Genomic DNA, 18,442 nt, shown 5'->3' with positions numbered 1-18,442 from the left:
AAAAAAAAAAAAAAAAAAAAAAAAAAAAAAAGTCAGACTGGGAAAAACTGCTGAGCATGGTGACTGCTGCTTCTCATCAGATCCTGTACCAGATCTCTGGCCCACTAGGCATTCTAAATTCTTAATTTTAAGACCATCCCAACATTCCTAGCTTCTCCAGCTCTTCTTCCCTCTTCAATCCCCCGAGACATAGCCAATTAACAAAGTTACTGGAGGCCCCAGAGCAGATAAGAAAAGCATCCTTAGCATTCAGGAGAAAGACACAGACTGTGAAGAGGAAGCCTGTCCTCTAACAAAGCAGAGTCAAGGTCCCCAACAAGAGCAGTGGGACAAAAACAGGGAGAAGAGAGAAAGGGGAAAAAAGAATTTCATTTTGCACTAGGAGAGGGTCTCTAGCACACCGAAGGCAAAGGGCATACCTCTCTCTTGTCAGGGGGTGAGGAAAACAGGAAGAGTAGGAGGAAGACCTGGGGCATTGCCCTAGCAGGTGGAGGGATTATGTGTGGAATAGGAGAGAAGGGGATCCATTTTACTCTTGAGATTTGGGTTCAGGGTGTTCACTGCAGTTCCCATCCTGCAGGTTAATCCATCTGGATGGGAGCCAGAACAGAGGAGGTGGTGCTAAGGGTTTGGATGGGAACTCAGAGAGAGGGTGGGGTGGAAGGCAAGTTGCAAAGATTGTGGTACCCCTGAAATTCTATTAACATTTTGGCAGAACATGAGTAAGGTGGCTTTCTTTTGAGAGAGCGTAGCAAAGCACTGGGTTGTGGGAGGGAGGTCCTTTCTGTCCAGTGAAACAAGGCTAAGGAGACTACCTACTGCTACCACCGTGACCACTGTACTGCCAACAATTGAGTACCCTCTCTGTGCTGGGCAGACTGCACAAGGCACTTCCCATCCGTTAATTCCATTTAACCCTCTCACCAAAGCCCTTCAACTTCATGTTACAGATGAAATCAAGGAACTTGTTCAAGTTCACACAACTTCGTAAGAGCTTTAAAAACCTCTGTGCAGAGAGGTTGGCTGGGTGCTTTCCCTTCCATTCCCCTTGCAAACCTCCATAAGGATTAGTTGAAAGTCTGAGTAAGAGTTCTCTTCCCCCATCAGGTACCTACCGCTTCTCTCTCATGAGAAGACTGAAGGCTGAAGTTTTCTCTTTGGAGTTGTTGACCCCAAGACAGAGTGGAGGGTGGGAGGGTGGTGTTCTGAAGCTAGCAACGGACGGAAGGAAAGTCTTCATAGAGAACAAAAGCCCCAGAGCCATTCCCTCACTCAGCTACAAGAATGCTGACAGACTCATACCTTGTCAAGACAGAAGGCTGGAGGCTCCTCCTATGGGGAAACTGCCCGACTCAAGGAAAAAGACCAACAGACACAGACTTTTGGGGATTCCCCCGACACAAAAGCTGGTGCCGGCCCTATTACTTACCCGACAGGAAGCCCACGCCGCAACTAATCCCTTCTACTCATAGAGAGCATCTAATCAACCTGTTAGAGCCTCACTCTTATTATGAGCAGTCAATGACGACCACACATCAGAGGAAAGGGCCTGAACATGAGAAACCAACAATGAATGAGAGGGTAGATAGAGACATTTTCAGTATGAAAGGTCTCAACATTTTTATCACCCTCACACTTTCTATTAGAAACCTACTGGAGAACTTGCTTCTCTAAAATAAGAGATTAACCCGGATAAAGGAAAACATGACATCTAGCAAACAAGGAGTAAGATGAAGAAAATTCCCAGCACGTTTGTGCGTAGCAGAAAAACAAGAAACTAATGATCTGCACACGTTGGAGGGATTTATATTTTTCTTGGATAGCGTGGGATGAACTAGTAAAAATACATAGGAAAATAAACAAGTGAAAAGGCAATGCAATTATTAAATGCTAGGGAAAAAGAAATTGTTGTTTAAGAAAGGAAATATAACCATAGTACACTACATGGCTCAGCTGTGAACAATATTTACATAGGGAATGTAAATAGCAAAATATGGTGATATAACTTTTTTCAGGAAATGAGGGGGAGAGGATGTGTATGAGGGGGGAGGGGTATAATAAATCTATGTTCCTATATTTAATCACAGAAAATTTGTAATAACTAAAGCTAAAGAATGACAAATATCTGTATAAAACTGTTATTTAACAATAGAGGATAAAGCCCAGAAGAAACAGTGAAAAAGATTGACAGGGATTGCCTTTGGAGAGAAGTTGGGTGTGGGAGGAGAAGGTGGGGATTTCTTTTTTCCTCTTAATAAGTATTTAACTGTCTAACTTGTGAATATGTATTGCTGAAATAAAATAAAAATTAAGTTGAAAATTCAAATTAATTCTGCCTTAAAAAAAAAAAAAAAGACGAGGAAGCAAAGAAAGGTGACCAGAAATGGAAATTGTGCCCTGAGAGAAGAAAGGAAAGCAGAAAAGGACTGCATTTGGATTTGGGCCCCTGAGGAAAGCCCACCCAGCCCTGCCATGGAAAGGGAGCTTCCTTCTGGGGTGAGGGGAGTCACTTTCTGAGGTGAGGGGTGATTTGGTATGTCAGGATTTTTTAGCTGGAAGTAACAGAATACCCAACTCCAAGGGGCTTAAACAACCACTATACTGCATAACTGAACCATACAAAGGGAAGTTGGACTTCAGGCCCTATTCAACCAGGATTTCTGCGAGCCTTTCTCTCCAAGTGTTGGCTTGGTCCCATGGCTGAATCACCTCATGGAAACAAGCTGATTGCAAGCAGCCCTGAGGCTACATGTTTCCTTACTTGTATCCAGGAGAAGAAACAGGGTATCTCCTGCCCAAGTCATCTAACAAAGTCACAGGGTTCCTTTTGATCAGACCTACTCAGATTGCATACCAGCTCCTAATAAACCAAGGAAGAAGAGATTACTCTGACTGAATGAGGATGGTCAGAGTCTACACCTAAAGCGGGAGTTGTGGGGAGAAGATCAAAACTCACTTCCCCCAACAAACACATCAAAAGTACATCTACATGTGGAACAATTCTTGTTGAAAACAAAGTGGAGAGGCAGGAAGACTCCTGCACGACCAAGGCTGTAAGCAATATCCACATGGAATCAGGTAGGAAGGGAAGAGAAGCTATTGGGTCAGGACCTGTGCTCCTGGGAAGGGACTCAGCAGAGAAGGGAGATACCATAGGTAGAGAACCTCCCTGGGGAGTGAGCAGTTAGAGCCACACATTGGGCACCCTTACCTGGGGTTTGACACCAGGAAGACGAGTCCCCTTGGCTGGTTGGAGGGCCAGTGGGACTAAAAGGAGGGCTATGGGAAGCCTGGACACAGTTACTTACTTCCAAAACAAGGTGGAGAGGGTGGCCGGTTTTCCGCGACCTCCCCAGCACATGTCCCAGCCTGAACCAAGCAACTGCTCCAGTCCTGCTTGCTTCAAGATGCAGCTCCACTTTGGGGCAAGGGCTGCTGAGGCCAAGGAGAAAGCTCAGCTATGAGACCCAAAAGCAACTCAAACCCAAAATGGCATCTGAGCAAGACTGGGGCAATCGTTACTGGTGCATATACAGGCAGCATATCAGAAGCAGTCCTGATCTCTGTCTGGGTCCAGACCTCCACAATCCATGCCCTGACCCATGCAAAGCACCCACACTGATCCCACCTGACCTGCAGTACAGGTCCACACCAGGGTAAGGGTGGCAAAGGCCAAGGGAGAGCTCAGCTGTGAGAGACAAAGGAGACTGAGACTCCAAGCAGTATCTGAGCAGGGTGGGGAGGCAGCTACTACTGGGGCTTACACAGACAGCACATCAGAAGCAGTCTGGGTCTCTGACCCCAGCCAGATGCCACAGCCCATGCTGCAAGCCATTCTGAATGCTCACACCAGCCCCTCTTGCTCCAGCACTGCTTCCCGTGGTGCTGGTGCTGGGAAGGGGGAGAGCACACCCTTACAGGGAAGAGAGCCTGCTTGGATCCGACCCTCAGGTCTTCTGCTCCAGCAACTTGGGACCCACCCCCACCCCCAACAGGGCAGTGACAGCCACTGAGCAGAGAAGAAGCCCCTGCTCACACCCGGCTCCGGGTCTCCCCGCTCCATCTCCAGCTCCACCTCCTACCAAGATGACAGCTGCCAGCACACCCTGAGGAAAGATGGGACTTGTGTTCAGATCCAGCTCTCCCACCAAAGCCACTGACACATGCAGTATGTACAGGGATGCTCCAACACAAGGACACCCTCTTAAGACCACAATCGGTAACTGTTTCATCTAATTTCATAGAGACAGAGAAAGTTAAGCAAAATGAGAAGAGAGAGGAATTTGTTTCAATTGAAAGAGCAAGTGAAAACCCCTGAAAAAAACAACTAATGAAACAGAAATAAACAATTTACCAGATAAAGAGTTCAAAGCATTAGTAATAAGAATGCTAACTGAATTAGGGAAGAGAATAGATAAAACCTGTGAGAATTTTAACAAGGAAGCAGGAAATATAAAAAAGAACCAGTCAGAACTGAAGAATACAATAATTGAAATGAAAAACACACTAGAAGGAATTAAGAGCAGACTAGGTGATACAGAAGAAGGAATGTATAGGTCAGCTGGAAGATAAAATAATATAAATCACCTAATCAGGACAGCAAAAAGAAAAACAAATTAAAAAAATGAGAACAGTTTAAGTGATCTCTGGGACAACATCAAATGTACCAAAATTTGCATTATAAGGGTCACAGAAGGAGATGAGAGAAAGGGGTTGAAAATGTATTTGATGAAATTATGGCTGAAAAATTCCCCAAACCGAAGAAGGAAACAGATATCCAGGTAGAGGAAGTAGAGAGGGTCCCAAGCAAGATGGTCCCAAACAGACTCACACCAAGACATATCATAATTAAAATGGCAAAAGTTAAAGAGAGAGTTCTACAGACAGCAAGAAAAAAACAGAGTCATGTACAAGGAAACTCCCAGAAGACCATCAGCTGATTTTTCTGTAGAAACTTTGCAGGCCAGAAGGGAGTAGAATGATATATTTAAAGTGCTGAAAGGGAAAATCCTGCAACCTAGGATACTCTACCCAGCAATATTATCATTTAGAATAGAAGGAGAGGTAAAGGACTTCTAAGACAAGCAAAAACTAAGAGTTCATCAATACTAAGCCTACCCTAAAAGAAATGTTAAAGGGTCTTCTCGACATGGAAACCACAAATCAAACAAATGTATTTAACAAAACAAAAACAGACTCACAGATATAGAGAACAAACTAGTGGTTACCAGTGGGGAGGGGCAGGATAGAAGTAGGGGATTAAGAGGTACAAACTATTATGCAGAAAATAAATAATCAACAGGATATATTATACAGCATAGGGAAATATAGTCATTATTTTGTAATAACTTTAAATGGAGTGTAATCCTATAATTGATAAAAATATTGAATGACTATGCTGTACAACTGAAACTAATATAATATAATAAATCAACTATACTTCAGTAAAAATAAATAGATAGATAGATGGATGGATAAAGAAAGAAAGAAAGAAAGTGGAGGTTGGAGTTAAACCCACTGAAATCTCAGCTGCAGGGGGTGTGAAATGGGGCTTGCAGAGGCCACATATTCTGCATTGCAAGTGAGGTGGAAAGAGAACCACCATTTAGCCAGGTGTCTATAATGGGCATGGCCTGGACCCATTCAACAGGCCCAGCAACTGAAGAGGGAAGGAGCAGTGATGCACTCAAAGAAGGGTGAAAGATAAAATATGTGTTTGTAGCGTAGAGTCCTAGAGATTTTCAAATGGCAATTAGAAATCTCAATAACTTTCAAAGGGTCAGAGAGCCCAGATAAAGCTGGGAATACTGGGTGGGAGCAACAAAGGTCCTTGGGATAAGCAGTAATGAAGGGGTTGTGAGTTATCAGTGTCTTTAAGTCTATGGTGTGTGTGTGTAGGGGGGGGGGGTCTATGAGAGAGAGGAACTTCATGATTTACTTTTCCTTCTTCCAAGACTTCTTTTTCCCAGCTGGGTGAAGAACCCTGGGAACAAGGAGAAGAAATTGTCCTTGAGGAGTTAAACCAAAAGGAAATCTTATTTACCAAAGTGAAAGCCAAAAGCCTCTGGTGTTTTAAATATAGTCCTTTTTGTCTGAGAGATTAGGTATCCCCTCAAGCAAGTATTTACATAAATTGTTAACTGGGAGAATGGATTTTTGTCATGTAAACTTTCATAGAATTATGGTACTGGAACTGTGCTTTTTCAGTGGGACCTAAGACGCAAACGCCATTCTATTTTGTAACTATTTTAAATGACCAGTTCTCTGTTTTGGATTTAATTAAGCTGATTCGTAATTTATTCTGGAGTAGAGATGATATCAAACTGGCCAAAAATGGGTTAGGAGGGAGATCAGTAAGGGAGATGGCTTTCTACAGATAATTCATTTTTCTTCTTTGGAAAAGAGGTTGAAAATAGAGACCCTGTTGGCATAGAATGGGAGTGGGGAGAGGGTAATCCAGGGGATATCATGACTATGGGCCCCTATTCTTTAGACTTTTATCAGTGAAAAAATTTTGAGGCCCGTGTTGACTTTCCTCCAGAGAGGTTTTGTACTTATTTTCTGCCAGGATCTTGGATGCATTACAATCCCGTGACCATATTAGATTAAATTCATTACTTGATTTCTTTCCTTTTTTCCTCTTTACACCACACAGATAGTGAAATTTCTGGCCATAATTCCCCAATAATTAGCTTGTGATTCAAATTTTCCACCTGCACCTGAAGGAGGGGTCCAGAAAGGCAAAGTCCATTTCTCTTTCCTTCTCTCTGATGTTTGTTTTTCATTGGCTCTTACACTGAGGATGGAGCTTATGAAACCAACCAGGATGCTGTTGGGCTCCTGGCCATGAAAGCCTTTCTGTGTTCCTCCTTTCTTATTTGTAGGGACTAGGCTTCAGCCTCCATGACCTTCCCTGAGTTCCAAAGGGCAGGTTCAAACAGTTGCTAATCAGGGAAGGGAGGGGTTGCAGGGACAAGGGGGGGCAGTCGAGAAACAATAGTGCAGCCTTGGGGCAGGGTCCTGGTTCCACCTCAGTGGATAAATATAACAATATCTTTGAGCTCTTCTGCAGAACCCCCAACAAATGGAAGATGTTAACTACTTGATGGATGAAGCATTCTTCATGCCAAAGAGAAGCTCACAGTTTGATAACCTCAAGAACCACAGAAGCTCATCAAGAGACCACTCGAGGCCAGATTAAAGGAATGCAGGCCCTGCACACACCCTGATCCTTATAAGCAGCCCTGCCCTTGAACCATTGCTATGCAACTCCTTACCAAATCCCCCAAGTTGGGACACACAGTTTGGAGGGCATTAGCTGTGTCCCACTTTGCCTGGCAAAGCAATAAAGGTATTCTTTTCTACTTCACCTAAAACTCTGTCTCCAAGATTCATTCGACTTGGCACTGGTGTACAGAGGCCAAGTTTCGGCATCACTTACAGTGTTCTAGCTTTATTCAAAGGTAATGTAGATGTTCTCCAAGAAAGGTCACCATTGAGTCCTTCTCTACCTATAATTGCATAATGTTCAACACATCAAAAAGTAGAATGTAATTCCCCTCCTCTTGAATCTGGGCTGGGCTTAATAACCTGTTTGGACAACAGGATACAGCAAAAGGGACATTCTGGGACTTCCAAGCCTCAGTTACAACAGGCCTAGAGGCTTCTGCCTGAGTGTTTTGGACCTTTGCTCTTGAGATGCTCCCTCTTAGAATGTGACTGCTGTTCTATGAGAAGACCAAGCTACCTGGAGAGATAACGTGAAGATGTTTTGGTTAACAGCCAAGTTCCTAGCCGACAGCCAGCATCAACTGCCAGCCATGTGAGTGAGCCCTCCTGGGTGGACAGCTAGGGTTTCAGATGATTCCAGCCCCAGCTTCCCTCTAGCTACCACCCCAGGAAACTCCGCAAGTGAGAACTTCCTAGCTGAACCCAGTCAACCCATGGGCAGAATTTAGCAGGCAGACACTGTGGAAGAGAAAAGTAAAGGGAATTTCAAGTTGAGGGACATGGATAAAGACCCAAACAAAATCTAATGCTTTTTGAAAATTGTAAGCAGTCTGATGTGGACTGGTGGACTTACAGGGATTCAGGGGGGGCGGCAATGCAAGACCATGGGAGACTTCTGAGTGGAGTAGTATAATGACTAGAACCATCCATGTATGAGGAACATTACTCTAGAAAGAGTTTATAGGCTAGATCTTCAACATAAATATAGAACCATGTTCTAAAGCTAAACAGAACTTATTCTTGATTATCTTCAATTACAAATGATTCATTCTCTCTTCTCTGCTAGAGGAGTTAAGTACGAATTCATTTTATTAGGTTTGCCTGCAAGGAAATGGCATAAATCATTGAGCATAGGAGCCATTCACTCTGAAAATCTATGACCCTCATTAGCAGTCCTCAGATTGCCGCCCTCTGGCCACATTTGAACTTGTGCTTTTTAGTTTTGGCTGACTCGACTCTTTAGCTTTAAAGGAAAACAAATAAACCCACACCTGGAAATTCTTACTGAGTATATTTGTAGTCCAGCGTGATCATCTGTGTGTTTTTGAAAGCTTCACTGGTGATCCTGATGAGGTATATTTTTAGATCCTCTTTTCAGAATCGTACAGATCTCCAGCTACCCTCTTTGGAAGAAGACAAGTCATTTTTTACAAACAGTTCTCCATTTCAAATTTGAACGTACTCCAAAATAGCTCCTACGTGTCTGAGTCCTGCTTCAAAGGAAAAAAATAAATCTAAAAACGAAGTACGCTTATAAAGGAAAGAGTGTTTTAACAAAGAGTCACATGATCTGGGATCTTGCCTTAGCTCAGGTACTTTCCAGCTATGTGACCTCGGGCCAAGGACTTAGCTCTCTTTGCCTTAGTTTTCTCATCTGTAACACGGGAATGACAGTACTCACCCCATCTTGCAAAGCGGTCGTGAGGACAAAATAAAATATGAACACACACGTCAAATCCTTTTGAAATCTATAGAACCCCACAGAAATGCCAGCTATTCTATGCTATAGATTTTTGCATAAATAGAGTTCATATTAATCACCTTACGAGTTAAATGCCTTTGGGGGGGGGTCTGCCCTGCAAATGAAATCATGCAATGAATGTTTACTTAAAGCAAGTAATTATTTGGGGATGAGTTTGTCCCTTATTTGTCCATTCTTTGTATTTGAATTTTGCTATTTTGTGTGTTCTGAAAATAGGGTGTACTCGTGTCCTTACTTAAAAGATTGCAATGGTTACGCTGAGCAGAATGCAGCCCGGGACAGAGGGAACTCAGATGCTGGCAGTCGCTCACGTGATGAGGGAGAAGCAAGCCTCCTGGCATACCTCCACATGCCCCCCAAGGGCTCCCGGAACAAATGACTTCACTCTTCTTTACATAAGAAGTGATGTCACAGAAGCCTAATTTATTATGACTCAAAGGCACTCTGGGTCTCCTTAACTGCCTCTGGAATGCTGACATCTATAAACAACTTCTTTCCTAAATATAGTTGTAACAGGGAAGAGCTAAATCGGATTCCACAATCGATCTGTTTCTTTGACTTTAATCTTTGCTTTTCGTTGCTTTTGTTATTATAATCATACATAATGGCCTGCCTCAGGGAACCCTGCCCCTCTGCCTGAGTGTTAAACCAAAGTGCCTTTGTACATCCTGATCCTGTCCACCTGTGGATGGCTGCAAGAAAGAAGAAATGAACACATTCCCCTCCCCGAGGCTGGCCATTCCAGGGGACATTTGCAAAACTTATGGCCTTTTTACTTTACTTCCTCATCTCCTCCCCCTCTAAAAGAAACTGGCATCCAAACCCCAATAAGATGGTTTTTCAGAGACACTAGTCTGTCATCTTCTAGATCTGCCGGCTTTCCGAATAAAGTCATGTTCCTTGCCAGAACACCTCGTCTCTGATTCGCTGGTCTGTCACGCGGCAAGCCGAGCGAGCTTGGACTCGGTAACATAGTCGCTTCCGGAAATACAGGAATAAAGCCATCACCTCAAACAAGAAAGGTTAGGCTCTCAAAGCTGTGTGCTAGAAATCAAGAGTAATCCAAACATGGTTGAATTCAGTCCTGACCATCTGTTCTTTAGGGAAGCTTGAAATGCACTACCTTAAACCAGAGGTTATGGGGTTTATTTTGTGTTGGTTTGTTTCCATTTTGCCCCAAGGCTGCAAAAAAGAGAAAGCCACAGAATAGTGAGGACTAGGCTACAGGTCACATACAAGGCTCAAGACTAAGTTTCTAGAAAGCAGTTTAGTGCAGTGGGGAGGTCGTGGGCTCACAGTCTGGGAGACCTGCCTCTGAACTCTGGCTCTGGATTCTCAGGCAAGGAAGGCAATCTCTAGAAGCTTTGATTTTCTAATCTGTAAAGATGAAAATAGCGAAATCTATCTCACAGAGTTGTGAAGATTCTACAGGATAAAGTATGTAACAGCAGCCAGGAAAGTACTGGGTACCAAGTAGGCACTCAATAAATCTTGCTTATTTTAGTAGGGAGAACCTGTAGGGGAGGAAAGAGATTTTTTGTTTTTTTTTTTTTAGGGTCCCTGGCAGTGTCTGAAAATTAAACTGACAAATATAGATGTAGTCAAATAAGAAATCTGTTTGGGCTTTGTCCCCGGATCCTAGCTTAGAGCTCCTAAAACCGTTGGCATTTCCTGAGTGATAGGAGTGTCTCTCTTGTTTCTCACAAGATTTCCCCTTCCAGAACACTGAGTTTATCTAATGAGGTGCCTTAGGGTGGGACCCCTCAATAGCCTCAGGATGGGGTGGGTCATTAGAAAGATCAAGTGATTAGAGGGTTGGAACTTTCAGCACCATCCACTGAACTCTGGGAAGGGGAGGCGGCGGCTACACATGAAGCTCCGTAAAAACCCTTGAACATCAAGAGTTGATGAGCTTCTGGGTGGATGAAGCAGCCACATGCTGGGATGGTAGTGCACACAGTTCCAAGGGGACAGAAGCTCTGCACTTGGGACCCTTCTGGACCCCTTATGTACCTCTTCATCTGGCTGTTCATCATAGCCTTTAATATATATTTTTTATGATCAAAAATCTGTCCTTTATTTTTTTCTTTTTTGTCTCCTCCTCGTGGCTTGTGGGATCTTAGTTCCCTGACCAAACCCGGGCCCCAGAAGTGAGAGCACCGAGTCCTAACCACTGGTCCGCCAGGGAATTCCCTAATATCCTTTATAATAAACTGGTAAACGTAAGTACATGCTTCTCTCAGTTCTGTGAGCCACTCTAGCAAATTAACCACACCCAAGGAGGAGGTCAGGGGACCTTCCAATGTATAGCCAGTTGGTCAGAAGCACAGGTAACAGCCTGGAGTTGCAGTTGGCATCTAACATGAAGGAGGGGTGGGCGGTCTATGGGACTGAACACTTAACCTGTGAAATCTGATGCTCTCTCCAGGTAGATAGTGTCAGAACTGAGTTAACTGCTTGGTGGCGTTGGAAAAACACACACTGGAACAGATTGACAAGAAAGGAGCATACACATTTATTTAATATAAATTTTACATGACACAGGAGCCTTAATAAGGAAATGAAGACCTGGAAGAAAGAGTTAGACCTGAGTGTTTTTATGCTAGGCTTGATGAAGAGTGGGCAGTCAGGTAGAAATATGACAGCTTAAGGAATATAAGGTGAGTGGAGTAAACTGGGGAAATCCCGGCAAGGCCTGTTGGGATTCTACTTGGAGTCCCTTGGTCTTCTGAGATAAGGATACTCTTTTCCTCTGGGTATAGGGAGGGCACGCCTCACGTGAGGGTTTTATGACCTGTTTTCAGGGAAGAGGCGTGGTGGGAAGGGTCAGAGTGACCTTCCAGCTTCTGCTGTTCTTTCAGATTCCCCCAGCCCCAAGTATTCAATACGCCAAGGGGCCATATTTTGAGATGGTGTGTCCTGAATTCCATCAAACCACAGGGTCAGAAAATTTGAACTATTACAGTCATGCAAAATAGTCATGAAAGAGAGAACCAAAAAAAAAAATCTCAGCTCAGTGTGTGTGTGTGTGTGTGTGTGTGTGTGTGTGTGCGCGTGTGCGCGCGCGCACGCGCGTGTCTGTCTGTAAGGTCATTTGTAGGTCAAAAGGGAAACATTTCAAGCATTGGATGTAAGTTCCAGCCTTGTGGGTTTTCTGAGATACTCTGATCTAAATAACATCATCCTCTATCTATACACCAACTTGGACACAGTCATTTTGCAGGAATTTTAAGTTTAGTCCATTTGTACTTTCCTGAAGGAAAGTCTTTGGGTCAATCCGGATGATACTGCAGAGAAAGCTGCTTCATTTAAATCATTCTGTGCATTAACCTTGCACATTTACTCCTGTAACTTGTGTAAAGTCAGGTATTTTTTTTTGGTCCAATCATAGCATGGGGTCGTATTCAAAGAAACACAGCCTGGCAACCAAAGAGTAATTAAGCACTTAGAATCTTTATTATAACCCTTCCAGAAAATGCCCAAGAGGATTTGTTTCCTTAGCATATAGCCGTTTTCCTCCACTCTCCTCTCTGTCATTATCTCTCAAACATCAGGCAGCTGCTCTAGAGTCCCTCTACACCCCCCTATGCATTCTTTTTTTTTTTTTGGCTGTGCAGCTCCGGCATGTGGACCTTAGTTCCCCCATCAGGTATCGAACCCGTGCCCCCTGCAGTAGAAGCACAGAGTCGTAACAATGGACCACCAGGCAAGTCCCTATGCTGCATTCTTAATACCCTCCACTTCTCCCCAACTTTTTGTTACCTAGGGGTGATGCATAATGTAGTGATCTTACACACACTTTTATTAAATGATTACCATTTCTTTGAACATTAAATAGTCAACAATCCTCTAAATACTCTCAGACTACTTACATAACTAATAAATCAAAATATATAAATTTACGAGTGAATTGTCCCAAATATTTAAACATTGCAAACCTAATCCAATACTTCTAAATGTTAATTTCAATTCACAAATATATTAGTCTTGTAAATGTTTTAACACCTTAAGAGACAGTACTTAGACTACTATAATGATTACAAAATCAGTACGTTTACATTAAACAAGTACCAAGATTGTTAACATTATGAAAAAAAACCCGCCTCATCTAAAAATGTCGCAAAACACTTTCACAGTTATTAAACACATATACCTTATGATTGAGAAAAATTTCCCATAAGGGAAACACACATATTTACCCTTACATCCTTCTCAGTACAACGCCTTATGCATAAATGATGTCAACAGCTATTTATTCAACCGAATTTTATATTTAGAACTTCCCCCAAAGCACTGGTATTATCTTCCCCATTTTATAGGTGAAGAAATAGAGGCATAAACAAGTGCATCCCAGATTCCAAACTACCTCTTGCTCACCCCTCCTGCGAGCAAAACTGCCCTTCCTAGAAGTCAGAGGGAGTCTTCCTCTCCGATTTGATGGTGAGGTAGGCCATTGCCAGGCCTGCCAGAGGTGCTGTGATGCATAGTAAACAGAATACAGAAGTAACTCACTGGAATGTGTTTTAGCGGGCTCAGGCTGCCAAAAAAAATTCCACAGACTGGGTGGCTTAAACTACAGACATTTTCTTACAGTTTTGGAGGCTAGAAATCCAAGATCAAGGTGCTATCAGGGTTGGTTCCCTGTGTCAACTTTAAGTTCTTAGGAGGCAAGCCATCAAAGTGTTTATTCAGGATCAAAGAATTGCAGTTCAGGGTACACAGATTTGAGTAGCAACCAAAATAGTGTCCCTTTAGGGAGTGAAAGTCGGGAGGTTTTAAAGACAAAAGGAAATGCTTGCATCAGCTGTTTACAAATAATTTTGATTGGTGTTGACAGCCGAAAGCTTGCCTTAGCTACACATGATTTGGTTGCTAAGGCTGTCACTAGGCCGAAGTCCATTACTGGAGCAAGCTGCACGTGTTCTTGCAGAGTTCTCCGAATATTTGCTACTTGGCCCAGTTCAAAAGTTCACAGTTCCACGATGCAGGCGGGACTCTCAACCACTGCGCCACCAGGGAAGCCCTGTCCTTTGTATTCTTGATCTCCTGTATAACCTTCACTCTGATTGTTGGTTGGTTTGCAAGTGAACTGAAGGAAAGAAAATGTCAAGAGAGCCCAAAGCATCATTTTTGCTGATCTTCAAAACCAGACTCCCTCTTATGATAACTCCTTGAAGAGGCAGCATGGTGCAGTATAAAGAGCCCTCTGTCTGGGGCCTAGCCCCCTAGCGATTGGGGCTCAGGCTGCCCTGCCCCTAACCACCCTCACTCCTGACCCCCCTTCTCTCTTATTCCCTCCAGCAATGCTGTCTTCCTGCTTCCTGCCACTCAAAGCCAACAAGCACACTCCCACCTCAGGGATTTTGCAACAGCTATTTCCTCTGCCCGGAATACTCTCTATCTGGCATTCACTTGGACCATTCTCTTACTTCATTTATTACTTTACTTAAATGCCACCCCTCCCAGAAGAGCTCTTCTCTGATGACACTATCTAAAAGAGCATCCTTTCCCCACTTCCATCAGCTCTGTCCCCAGACATTGCTTTATTTCTCCTTATAATATTTATCACCATCTGACACTATTGTACATATTTATTTGTTTATGGTTTGTCTTTCCCAATATATTGCAAACTTCACAAGGGCAGATTTGTTGGTTCTGTTCATAGCTGTAGCCCAGGCCTAGAACAGTCCCTGAAACAAAGAAGGTACTGAATGCATATTCTGAATGAATGAATGAAGCACTTAACCTGTTTCCTCTTCTCTGACCTGGCTCTTCCTCACTTAGGTCTAGCTCTCAGGGGCCTCTGGCCTGCCCTTGGCCTTGTCAAGCTCTAGCATCTCAGGCAGACCCTGACCTGCCATCTCCCTGCAGCTTCTACAGCCGTGCCAGCTTCCTGCTTTCAGCAGACAATGGGGGATTGGCTGCCGTGAGTGTGTGTGAGGTTCCAGAAAGGCCAGCTTCCCTGAAATGGCGGCTTTCTCATGAAGTGGTACGGGGTAGGGCCGGATGGGGTGGGGTGCCGATATGGATGAGGAAAAGCTGAGGGCTCAGAGCCAGCTGACACCTTAAAGGCTGGGGACCAACCCGGGAATGGCCAGCAGAGTAGCCTTGAGAGAGGAGAGGCTGGGAGGGGTTTGCTAAAGACACAGCACAAAGCAAAGCATTGTCCAGTCCATATCTGCCCAAGATAAAAGTGTTTCTGGAACAAAGGCAGAAGACAGCGGAGGAAGCAAAAGGGCCTGAACGAGTCTGAATGTCAGTGCAAAAAAGGAAGAGACTGGAAGCTCCGTGAGAGAAGCCCTGCTCACTGCTCTCTCCTGGGCCCTAGAGCAGTTCCTGGCACATCACAGGGACTCCATCAATTTGCAGTCTTTTGGAAGATGCGTTTAGAGGGCACGTGGTAGGCGTGTGCGTGGTGAGACCTATCAAAGGTAGCACATGGGAAAGACGGTGAAGATGGACAGTGTCCAAAAGAAGAAGCTACTTAAAGAGGCAACAGTGATGAGATGGAGAGTCTGGAGAGGAAGGGTCACAGCCTGGTCTCAGGGGTAAGTTACTTAATTCCTTTGTGCCTTATTTTTCTGGTCCAGAAAATGGGTACAAATGCTACTTACTTTGTAGACAGCATGTTTTTTTTTTTGTTTTTTTTTTTTTGACTGCTCCGCAGGGCTTGCGGGATCTTCGTTCCCCGACCAGGGGTTGAACCCAGGCCCACGGCAGTGAAAGCAACAAGTCCTAACCACTGGACTGCCAGGGAATTCCCAATTGTATCTTAATTATGTACAAGAGCCCAGCATGGCCCTGGCACGTGAAGGGAGTTCTATTCACAGGCACAGAAGGAGAGGAGGGAGGAAGAAGGGCCTAAATGGAGAGGTGGGACAGGACAGGGAGAGAGCCGTGAGTCAGTGGAGACCCAGGGACTTTGACAGAGACCCAGGGACACCACGACCCACACAGCCGCTGAAGCACTGGCTCTGGTTCTCCCTCTGCTGAAGGCAGCCTGGGGGACCTCATGCCCACCTGGGCAGACACAATTCGGGCCCAGGGAAGTCACACAAGTCTCAGCAGGAGGCAGAGGCTCATTAACACAGGACTCATCAGGCTCAGATGCCTGCTGGGGAGGAGATAGAGACACAGTAAATGCATCTCATCATCCAAAGCAGGAAGGAAATGAAACATTTTGGAAGTCATTGAAAGGCAGATTTTATGTTCATTTGAAATAAAATGTTTGGTTAACCAATTGCTCTTTGAGTGACTTCCATGACTTCTTTTTTTTTTTAGTTGAAGTAGAGTTGATTTACAATACTGTATTAATTTCAGGTATACAGCATAGCGATTCAGTATTTTTACAGATTATGCTCCATTAAAAATCATTACATGATAATGGCTATAATTCCTTGTGCTGTACAGTGTATCCTTGTTGCTTATCTACTTTATACATAGTAGTTTTGTATCTCTTAATTCCATACCCCTAATTTTTCCCTTCTCCCGTGTCCCCTGCATCGGCAGGCAGACTCTCAACCACTGCGCCACCAGGGAAGCCCCCCTCTCTCCTTTGGTAACCACTAGTTAGTTTTCTATATCTGAGTCTGTTTCTGTTTTGTATATATATATTCATTTGTAATATTTTTTAGATTCCACATGTAAGTGATATCAATAGTAAACACTGTCTGACTTATTTCACTAAGTATAATATTCTGTAGATCCATCCACATTGCTGCAAACGGTAGTATTTCATTCTTTTTTAATGGCTGAGTAATATTCCATCGTTTATATATATATATATATACACACACACACACACACACACACACACACACACACATCTTCTTAATCCAATCGTCTGTTGATGGGCACTTGTGTTGCTTCCATGTCTTGGCTATTGTAAATAGTGTTGCTATGAACATTGAGGTGTATCTTTTGAAATTAGTGTTCTCATTTTTTCCCAGATATATACCCAGGAGTAGAATTGCTGAATAGTACGGTAGTTCTATTTTTAGTATTTGTCTTTTTCTCTCTGACTTATTTCACTAAACTTAATATTCTCTAGGTCCAAACACATTGCTGCAAATGGCAGAATTTCATTCGTTTTTATGACTTCTGGATTTTGTATGTTCAAAATAGACATCAACTCGGGCACTCACTGGAAGCACCATGAGCTCAGTCTTGTTCTAACTGTGCAAGGTCTGAGTCATCTCGTCAATGACTTGATTTATAATCAGACTCTTTGCATGCTGAGTAAAACCTCTCATAACCCTCATGGGTTTCTCCAAGGACCAGCTTACCTCCTGTGCACACAGAGCGGCCTGTGTTACAGGCTGGAGTAGCCACCCAAAATTGGGATGAACTCTCTTGGGGAACCGTGTAATCACTATCACTTATTGAATGCCTGGATCAAAACTATTTCCATAGAACGCAAGGATGTTATTTGCATTTTTCACTCCCATTCTTCCTTGAGTGTACAATAGAGTTTTCTAGAGGCTACTGATGTGTGATATCACAACAGTCTGCACGTAGAACATATGCGTGAATGTCAGACATTAAAGAGGTTTGCAAAAATGCAAAGCACTGTCACTCTTCTAACTAAATATTTTTTATTTTGAAAATACAGTTATTTTTCATAAAAACGTGTTTTAAAGTTAGCCTGTGATGGGCTAATTGATACATATTTTTGGTTACTCTTTTTAAAATTGCAGTATAGTTGCTTTACAACTTTTCTTGCTAATTAATATTTTTTTCCTAACGAAATAGATATTTTAATGAGAAATTTAATTGAAAAGTAAATCTTAGTTTTTAATGTAGTAAATATGATAGAATCCACTTAAACAAAAGCTCTTTGAGGGAATTCCCTGGTGGTCCAGTGGTTAGGACTCAGCACTTTCACTGCTGTGGGCCTGGGTTCAACCCCTGGTCAGGGAACTAAGATCCCTGCAAGCTGCACGGCCAAAAAAAAAAAAAAAGCTCTTTGAGTCTTCAATAAATTTTAAGACTGTAAAGAGGTCATAAGACCAAAATGATTGCAAGCTGAGTGAGACTTGGTACTTACCTTTTCTGTGCCTTTTCTTTAGTCTTCAGAACAGACCTGTAAGATAAAGCCTTTGATCTCCAGCATCCAAAAACACAAACGAGTTTCAGAGAAAACCCACACCTCTCACAAGAGGCAGATCTGGGATGGGACATGCCCACTTTTTTCTACCAGCTTTTCTACAGTGTCTCCTTGACATCTATTGAGGCAAAAGGAAGTCTTATGTAAGAGAAAGAAACCCACAACAATTAGTGATTTTGCAAGAGGCAAAATTCACTCTCCAAAGCTTTCTGAAAAGTATGCTGTGTTACTTTGTCTCAAGGGAAAGAAACAAATTTAGTTCAAAATGACCTCTCCATCCCTGGCCCTCGGCACTTGCTGGGTCTTCGCCACTTGCTGGGTCTTTGCCAGGCAGAGTCCTATGG

The 18,442-nt window shown here is 43.4% G+C and overlaps 1 non-coding gene across 1 annotated transcript; it reads left to right on the top strand.

Moving 5' to 3' along the window:
- The first annotated feature begins 17,838 nt into the window (after nucleotides 1–17,838).
- TRNAE-UUC (transfer RNA glutamic acid (anticodon UUC)) lies at nucleotides 17,839–17,911 on the top strand. The gene has a single exon. It is a non-coding gene; the product is annotated as a tRNA-Glu (tRNA).
- Nucleotides 17,912–18,442: the final 531 nt, after the last annotated feature.

The sequence above is a fragment of the Physeter macrocephalus genome, chromosome 13 (genome assembly GCF_002837175.3).
Source record: "Physeter macrocephalus isolate SW-GA chromosome 13, ASM283717v5, whole genome shotgun sequence".
NCBI classification, from domain to species: domain Eukaryota; kingdom Metazoa; phylum Chordata; class Mammalia; order Artiodactyla; family Physeteridae; genus Physeter; species Physeter macrocephalus.
The sequence above is the reverse complement of the archived record's forward strand: the minus strand, read 5'-3'. Positions and strand labels throughout refer to the sequence as shown.